Here is a 9,959-nt window from a genome sequence, read left to right on the forward strand (position 1 = left end):
AATGCTTGAGAGTAAGCAAGCATCACCAAAATACTGCACTTGCCATTTATCTACTCTTGAATTATATCACTGAATACATTTGTGAAATCTCTGTATTTTCTCTGCGTCCCCATTTTAGTTTTGGGAATATTCTTCCCAACGCATGATTTGTTTGCGATTTTTTCCACTATCTTGACCATGGTAGGCAAAGCTGAAATTGGTCTTAGTTGTTTCAATCTACTAGGTACTGAGACTTTATGCAGAGGGTGAACATTACTATTTTTCATTTTTTAGAGAAAACTCAATTTATTAAACTTTGATTTAATAAATATGTAATTTTAGCCATTGCCTTTGGTTTTATATTATTAATAGCATACTCTATTTCATGTTTTCTAATGGCAGCAAATTTAACGTGATTTTTTTTCATCACTTTTAGTTGATCTAAAGAAATTCTAAGTATCAGAATAAACCTTATATCCAAACCTCTTTTCAGCAAAGTATTTGTTCACATATTTAAATTCAGCTGAAGGTTTTCATTCTGTTTCTATAATTACATCACATTTTTTTCAAGCAGCTCCAGAATACCTTTAGAGGATACTGTAAAGGCTAAATGGTTTGGAAATGCTCTATTTTTATCTTTCAAATTAAATTATTTAATGTATTTCAGAGTACTCTATATTTTTTGCAGTCTGTAGAAAGAATTGGTTTTCTCTTTCTTAAGCCATGTTTGTTCTATGGTTTCTTTGTTACTTTTTACAGACAACTGAGGTAAACTCACCATAGACACTTTTTATTTTTGTGGATAACATTTTCTGTTATCTACGTTGTGCAGTCCATATATCTCATCATAGTCTGTCTCTGAAATTCACATTAACTCCTTGATCTACATTAAACTTGGAGAGTTTTTTGTAGCTTATGAACTTTGGCTGCATATTCATTTTCTTTGCACACAATATCATAATAAACAAGTGTGTGGTCAGTTATTATGCCTCTGTAGTTTAATATGCTAGAGGCATCAATAATGATGTTCCTCTTGACCTCAAAGAAATTTTTCTTATGATATGATCTGTCAAAGTGGCCAAGGTTACTGTCACTTTGGTAAGTTCATTTTTAACCTGGACAGCATTTGATTCATTTGAGAGTCAACGTACATATTTGACAGCCTAGTTCGCTTTTAAAAACATACTTGTATCCATCTCCCCCAAGCAGATGACAGAGTTTATTTTCATTGCTAGGTCAACAAACAAGGCATGCAAAAGAGCTATCCAGGAATGTAATTAATACAAGGTAGTACACCACATGCAATACAAGCCTGATCCCTTTTAACCTCATAACAACACAGACATCCTCTATACCCAGTGGTGTAGTGCCGAATTTAGCTGTGCCGGAGCGACCATGGTGTAAGTATAATAGGTGTGCTACCGCGCAGATTCCCCCCACCCCCCTCGCTCAGGTCGGGCGCGTGTCGTCAGCTTGGCGTTCCGACGGCGGCATTACATTTGCAGACTTCCACTTAAACTATCGTTTTACCCACTTAAACTAGAGCGATTGTAATAAATGTTATATATTCTGGTTCATTATTAAATATACTTTATAACAGTAGTTATTTAATGGTGAAAACTGTAATATAAATATATTATACTTACATCATGGGAGCGGCGAGTTGCTGGGTATAGCAATAAAAATCTGTTTGATTATTAATAAAGGATATTTTATTTCGTTAACTAGGCTAACACAATTTGTAACGACAAACAGATAAGCTATGATTTTAGACATACTTTGAAAAATTACTATGCTGTCATGCTAATACATTATTGTAGCCTGAAAAAGAATACCGTAAAAATGCATTGTAAATTATTAAATATTGTAAAAGTATTATTTTTACATATTTTCAACAGTAACACGAACATGAATATTGTGCGATAACCTCTAAAGTATGTCCCAAAATTCCTCTCCTTTTCCATTCCCATTTCCTTTCTTTGGAGGTTCTGCTATTCTTGTTTAGGTGTCGGCTGCTGAACAATGTCTTCTTAGCCATGTTATGACATAGGGGTCAGGCTTCCATCTGCGGAGTGGGGATCTTGGAGTTTTAAAAACAGTAGGGCTAAGACATGACTTACTGTCAATGAGTTCCTTAGTGGTGTGAGTATGTTATTCATACTGCTGAACCCTCTTTCACAGTCAGCGGAACTACGGGGTATTTTTTTAGTGCAGTTTATAAGCTCTTGCAGTCCATCAGGTACCCGCCTGCTGTTGTCCAAGTAATCCCTGTAAGCAGTCACAGCTCTGTTGATTTTCAACTTGAAGCTTTTGCATAGCTGCTCCACTTGAGTTTGGCCAAACCCAGGTTGAATATCAGTAGGCCAGTATTCGGGTTCCAAAACTTTTAGTTACTCTACAAACTCCTCGTTCTTGACAATTTCTGTACCTAAGCTAGCAGTAAACATTCTCTTCTTTAAGTTGCTGATTACACTAGAAATAAACTGCTCACCATTAAATGGTACGATTTTAGGGTTTTCATTTAACTTTACAGAAGCAAAACAGCCTTCCCTCATGGCGACTTGTACCTCCAGAACTCTTGTCCCAGGGTTTTCTTTCAAAGATTCCAGGTATCTGATTGATCTATGAATCAGTTTGTCTGCAAATACAAGGGACGTGCTTCTGTTTTCCAGACTTTCAGACAACAACGCCAATTCAGCAAGAATGTCATACATAAAATATGCTAAGTTTAACAAAAGCTTATGGGAAGTCAGCTTCTTCAATAAACCATTATATTTGCATCTATCAGTGGATGTTCTCTCAGGATCATCCATTGCTTTAGAGAAGTGGCTGGCTAAGGCTTGATAACCAAACAACACGGCTGAAACAGTACGAAAACTGCTTGCTACCCACCTCGTGCTTAAAGTTCTGCCGATTTTATTCATTTGAATATCGAGCTCCTGTGCACATTCTTTTAACTCTCGCTTATTCTTTGGAGATGTGCTGTACAATGAATAAAGTTTATCCATGAATGACTAGAAATGGTTACCCTCGGATACTTCACTTAGTGCATCCCCAATGGCCAGTTCCAGTCTGTGATTCATACAGTGCCATATGATAATACTAAGATAAACAGATAAAAATCTCCTTGCTACACCTGAGTGCTTTCCCAACATGGCGTTCGCCCCGTCGCTTGTAAAGGAAACCAAGTTTTGTTTTAAGTACTCGCCATTAAAACGATATCCTTCAAGGCACTGGTGAACACTGTTAAAAACTGTCTCAGCTTTTTGATCAAAAAGCTCGAATAAGTCCAAAAATAAACTACTTGGTGGTTTATCCTTGCTAAATTCACATTTTAAATATACAATGAGGACGGATTTAGAACTAATGCTTGTGGATTCATCAATGATTAATGACAGTTTTCCAGAAATTTCCTTTACTTCATTCAAAATGCGCATTTTCATATCCTTTGAAATATGACCTATTATTTTGACCGCGCTATACCTTGAATGAAGGCCTACGCCGATATCTACCCCATTTAGTTTTTGTAGCTCAAGCAATCCGAAATGGTCGCTGTACGGACGGTCGTTTTGAGCAATAAAATATGCCGATCTAAACACAGCCTTAGTTGAATCGAGCTGAGCTTGATTCATTTGATCAATTACCTGAGGCATCGAATGTTTGTTTGATTTGTCAATAATTGTTTGAGCGATTTGGTGAGCTTTCTTCGACTGTTTATGTTCAATAATCTTTTTCCTCAAAGATTTGAGTTGATTTGTTCTATTTTACCCATAACAACAAACTTTGTACGAACGTCACTCATAAGAAAGCGAAACACGTTCTTTTTTGTAGGCTCCCAAATTATCGACTTCAAAACAAATTTTACAGCCTAATTTACCTTCCTTTGAGTCTATCCAAGGAAAAGCCGCCTTCTTTCTCTCCCACGTATTATCTTCTGTCCACATTTCAGGCCACTGTGTTCTTTGGGGGGGGGGGGGCGTCATCTGCTCGAACTTCCTTTTCATTAGGCTTAGGCTCAAGCTCAGCGAGGTTACTTATTTTAAATTTAGCTTTTGGATTTGATGCTCCAGGAACTGGATTTGTGTCAGTCATATTAGGGGCACTAAAAATGACGTTATATATTTTTGTTTAGGTTTTGGGTTCCTCACTTCACAAAATTCACAAACTAATAATTAAAAAATTTGTAATAGGCTTTCATAAATGTATTATAGAGGGCTCAACTCAAATAAAACTAACAGTATATACGGTACGCTGTTTGAACTCAACCACTACGACTAAGAATATCGACGATAACAGCTTAATACAAGCACTCACAACAACATAGAAACCGGGAACCGAATAACATGTCTCGAACTGTATGTGTAAGTATACACTTCCTGCAGTTAGTAGTAGATGGACGGGTGGGGTGGTGTAGCACACCTGTCATGGGAGGGGGAGAGAGAGAGTGAGAGGGCATCCTGATTTTTATGAAGGCGCTAGTTGCGAGTTACAAGAATTGTCTATTGCACAGCACCTACAATTACCTTGATACCACTCAACGGACATATAATTGATGCGGGTTTGTTCTGGCCTTTTTATTATCCAATTGTGGCGTGGGTGGCGCTCCAGTTCACAGCTCCGGCTCTAGATGGTATGCCGGAGCGACGCTCCGCTTCTTAAAGCTGTGCCGGAGCGCCGCTCCGGACCGCTCCGGCCCTACTACACCACTGTCTATACCAGTGCCTACATACTGCGACAGGAATCTGCTCATGCATTAACTAAGGTTTTAGGTATAAGGCAATACCACCACTTGTTTGCTTTATGTCTTGTAATTGGTAGGAAGGTGTACCCTGGCTTACTGAAGTGTAACAGGATGGAGCCAAGTTTCGTCACCCCAAAAATGTCAAATCCGGATTAGGCCAACAATTAATTCATCTCATCAAACTCAGTATTCAAAGGCCTCGTGTTCAGGTGATTGCCCCAAAAACATGCTCATTTCTTCCCCTTACAGCTAGCTTCCCGAGACCGTAAGCAAACCCATGCTTGTATGTCAACCACAGCCATCATGGTCAAAGCAACAGTCAGTTCCGCCTTCTGTCTCAGGAGTTGGACTGAGAAGGAGGACATGTGATGAAGACTCTGTCCCAACACGGATACAAGGAGACAAAGTTGATATTCCATCAAGAGATTACAGAGCTTCAAAAATAGTTTTCACAAACAGTGAATTCAAGTGGGTGATATTTCTCGTCTCTCGTAGTCCTAGTTTTATGTCCTTTCTCCTAGTCTCAGGTGAGGTCCCTCCTGCTAACACGAAACCTTTAGGAATCCTAGAAGAACGGTCTGGAGACACATTAAGGAATAGAATATCTCGTCTCATAAGATTCGTTCCACCAGGAACATGGACATATTGGCTGATGTCATAGGGCTATAATCTTCTCCTGTGAGAAGAAGAAAGAAAACATGGGGGTGTGACCTGGTAGTCTACTGACCTTACCTCAATGAGGAAAAGGGTTGGGGCCTCCTTCAGAAAGCTAAGGAGAGTGGTGTACAAGATATCTACCATAGGACGTTGACCGAATATAATAGAGATAAACATTTATCATAGAGAAGAATTTTTCACTGACATTTAGGACTTGCAAGAGACTTCCAGGGTTTACAAACTTCTAGCCAGAGACAGATTTATCTTAAGGGGCCTTCAGGTTAATGCATCTCTGATCCTTAAGAGATGATAAAACTGTTAGTGAATACTCAATTCTCTGATTCTATCATGACTGACTGTTGTACTCCTGCTACATTGGGGCAGAACACAAGTGCAACATCGACCAGATAGATAAATGCCAGCTGCATTGCCACCTTCAGCAGGATAAGGTGGGAAATAAACACTAGGTTCTCTGGGTGTAGATGGTGTTAAGCTCATCTGTCTTCAGAAGGGAATATACACTATACTATCTGTGGTATTTTAAAATGTTCAGGGCCAATTTCAGTTTGGTTTTGGGACATATTTCGGTTTCCTTGGGACTGTCATGAATGATATTTGTTCCTAAACCTGAGAAGGCCAGGTATACTAATACTAAATCATTCCATCCAATCTTCTTGTCGTCTTTTCTTTTGAAATCTCTAGAAAAGATCTTGTTAGGTGTGCCAGTGAAATACAGCTTCATTGATATCTATACATCAGGTTTGTATTTTAGCAGGTTAGGATTATTGTAATGATTATAACTGTAAAACTGATTCCTTAAGAAAAGGCATTTGTAACACCTACCAAATCTTGAAGCCCTGCTTGCATTCTCTCACGGCTAATAACTAACAACTTACTGTTTACGTAACTGTATAAAATCATGTTGGGCATCTCCATTTCACTTGTATTATAAACTAACTTCTTTAGTTTCCTTTAAGAACGTTTCTGAAAATTCAGCTCTAGACATGCTCAAACCATAGTCAGTAAAAACAATCTCACTCTAGACAAAAAGAACTCAAGTTCCATTCCTGATTTGATGGCTCTGTCAAAGGTATAAACTTAAGGCAAACCATTTGAAATTTGTATTAGAAAGTGCAACATATCTTAAAGATGAACTAACTGCAATAAGGTCATCTTCGTTATCTATTCTCCAATATTATAATCAAAAGATTTGAGCAAAATGTTCTGGCATCAATTCAGTACAAACCAAAATATAATGGAGAAACTTGGTTGTCTTCTCCATACAGGCACTAAACTACATAAATGTTTTATATAAACGTAATTAGCATCTATCTCTTCTTTCATCTAAGTATGATGGTAGATAGATGTTCAATAAATAATAATCGATTAATTAATAGTTTATATAATACTTATATACAATTGTTACTCAGATTTTACTTACAACTAAAGACTTAGGCTACACCGATTCCTTGATAAATAATTTAAACAATGAATACAGTAACAAAAAAGGTGAAGAATTTATTAAGTGGGACAGTTAATTAAATTTAAAATAATTAAGTATTTAATTTACATATGTAACCAAACAATAAGAATAGAATGTAGTAGTGAAATGCATTTGATTAAATTTTAGTATAAAATAGAGTTCTTACAAAATATTGGATGAAGGCTTCATTTATAGTATGCATAGTCAGATCAATTGTAAGCCTAATTGTTAAAATATTTAAAATTTATTGAAAATACTTAAAAAAATTAAGTAGGGACGTACTTTAGCTTGTAAACAAGTTGAGTTAAAGTGTTTGCAATGTAAGGAATTTAATTTATTATTAAAAGTGAAAGTAATCTTCTTTATGATTTACAGTTAAAAATGGAGGATGATGGTGACAAATAGGAAGTCTGTTCAGCACTGGTTTTTTTTGTACCACAAGCAGAATACAAGCTTCTTTTTGTAGCTTGATGCTTAAAAAGAAGAATACTGTAGGTTAGTTTGAGAAAACACCCAATTATATGACTTATGGAATAATTTACTGGAAATTTTACCCCGAATTAGCTAATATTTTCCTGCCATCCTTGGTGGTAGCTGGAACTGGAAGGCACTAGGCAGTCCTTACTGGAACCGATAATATAATTAATTAATTTACTGGACAGACATGAAATGGCACTGGCGAATCACACTTCTTTCTTGCTAGTCACTTCACTGCACTATAAATCATAAATGAGGGGAAACAAATTTATAATTTGGAAATATTAATTTAGTTTAAACATTACTTAATAATAGTGCATAAATAGTTTCCGGAATATGGTAAAATGAAAAATGGTGTTGATGTCATATGAAAACAAGTTATAAATTAGGATGGTTTTACAACTTTATCTAAGTTATTGATAAAATACTTGATTAAGTATTACACATGCATTACATTTATACTTATTTGGAAGTAATAATTTCCAATCTAAGGAATTTCTACAAGAAGAAGAGGGGAGAAATTAATTAAAGTAAAAATAAATTTATAAGTAACATTAGAGAAGGTAAATGCTAAAGTGGTATGGCAAAAGGCGATATAATTTCTTATTTAGGACGGATAATTCATGTAATTCGATTCTTATTGGTATCAAGGTATCGACGATTCTTGTCACTCGATCCGAAACCAATATTTTCAATGTATTTTATCTCAAAATAATCCCAAAAACGCAATATCGGTAGTAGGTACGCAAATAAATTACCGACGGCGAAAACATGTTGCCGTCATAATTATTTCTCTGTGGAAAAACGTAGATAGATAAAAAATTATAGTAGTATTTTAATTATTAGTTTGTTCACAGATCGTATTGTATATATTTATGATCGTGCACAGTAGCGTAGCCAGAAATTTCGTTCGGGGGGGGTCCGAAACCGGTGATCTGGGGGACGTTTTGTGTGTTAATTGCCAATGAGTTCACTGGTAAAAGGTAAATACCAAAAATATGCAACTTAGTAACTACGCCTTATAGAAAGTGGAAAGATATAATAGGCAAATTCAACTCTCACAGCAACTCTAGTACCACAAATGTTCTTGTATAGCTACAGAAACTTTACGAAGTTCGATTCTGGCCGAGTAGAAGGCACCAATGTGATGTTGCATTCACTGGATAAGAAAGAAAAAGAACAAAACAGATCTTCACTCAAGCGCATAATTGACACAACTATATTCTGTGGAGAAAATGAAATACTCCTTCGGGGACATTGGGCCACGGCCGAAAACCCTTTAGAAAAGGAGGGCAATTTTCTAGCGTTGCTCGGGTACAGATCAAACTAACGGTCGGAAAATGCACCGGAAAAACTCTACTGATTAGAAGTTCGGCTGCTTTGGATTTCACTGATTGAGGTATTTATGAATGAGTTATAATGACGATTTTTTGTATCATTACACTGTAGACGAGTACATAATTATCGGGAAAAAATCACTTTCGGTCGGAAATAAAATACACGTGAAAAACTATAATGATTAGAACTTCAACTACTTCGGACTTCAGTTATTGAGGTAAACGTGGTGTTTTTGATTGAGTTAGGGCGACGATTTTTTGTTATTATTAAACTGTACTCGAATAACTATATAATTATCTAGAAAAAAATCACTTCCGGTCGGTAAATACCGAAGTTGCTCTCTAAAGATTCAAGTTTTGACGATTATGGATTTCACTAGTTGAGGTAAAAGTAGTACTTATAATTATGTTAGGACATTGATTTTAGGTATTAATTCAACGCCGACTAATAAATATATAATTATCGAGAAAAAAAAACGAAAATAATCACTTCCGATGGGAATATACTAAGGAAAATGAAATAATACCTCGGTCAGTGAAATCTAAAGTAGTCGGAACTTCTTATCAGTACAGTTTTTCCGGTGTATTATCTGACCGGAAGTGATTTTTTCAATTTTTCTTCAATAATTATATAGTTATTAGTCGGCGTTCAATTGATACCCAAAATCAATGTTCTAACATAATTCTAAGTACCACTTTTACCTCAACCACTCAACCAGTGAAATCCAAAATCGTCAAAACTTGAATCTGTAGAGAGCTTTTCTTCGGTATTTACCGACCGGAAGTGATATTTTTCTCGATAATTATATAGGGTACAGTGTACAGTTTAATGATAACAAAAATCGTCGTCCTAACTCAACCGAAAACACCACGTTTACCTCAATCACTGAGTCCAAATTAGTTGAAGTTCTAATCAGTAGAGTTTTTCAAGTGTATTTTCCGACCAAAAGTGATTTTTTTTTATTTTGTTCGATAATTATATACACGTCTACAGTTTAATGACACATAAAATCAACGTCATAACTTAATTCTAAGCGGTCATTTTACGTCCCCAAGACGAATTTGAACGAAGTGGTCGCTAATTTAAACAGTTCGCCGTGTTACGGTTCAGGTTACTTTGCGACGTCACGTGACCGTGCCCTATAGAAATACCGTGATTACACTAAACTATCTGAAAGGCCGAGCCCAAAAGTATCGTTTGATACTTTATGATTTAAACGAAAGGTTAATTATATTTTTAACAATGGTCACTTTAATCAATTAAATCAATCAATTTAATGTTTGT

This window comes from Homalodisca vitripennis, chromosome 4 (assembly GCF_021130785.1).
Source record: "Homalodisca vitripennis isolate AUS2020 chromosome 4, UT_GWSS_2.1, whole genome shotgun sequence".
In the NCBI taxonomy this organism is placed as follows: domain Eukaryota; kingdom Metazoa; phylum Arthropoda; class Insecta; order Hemiptera; family Cicadellidae; genus Homalodisca; species Homalodisca vitripennis.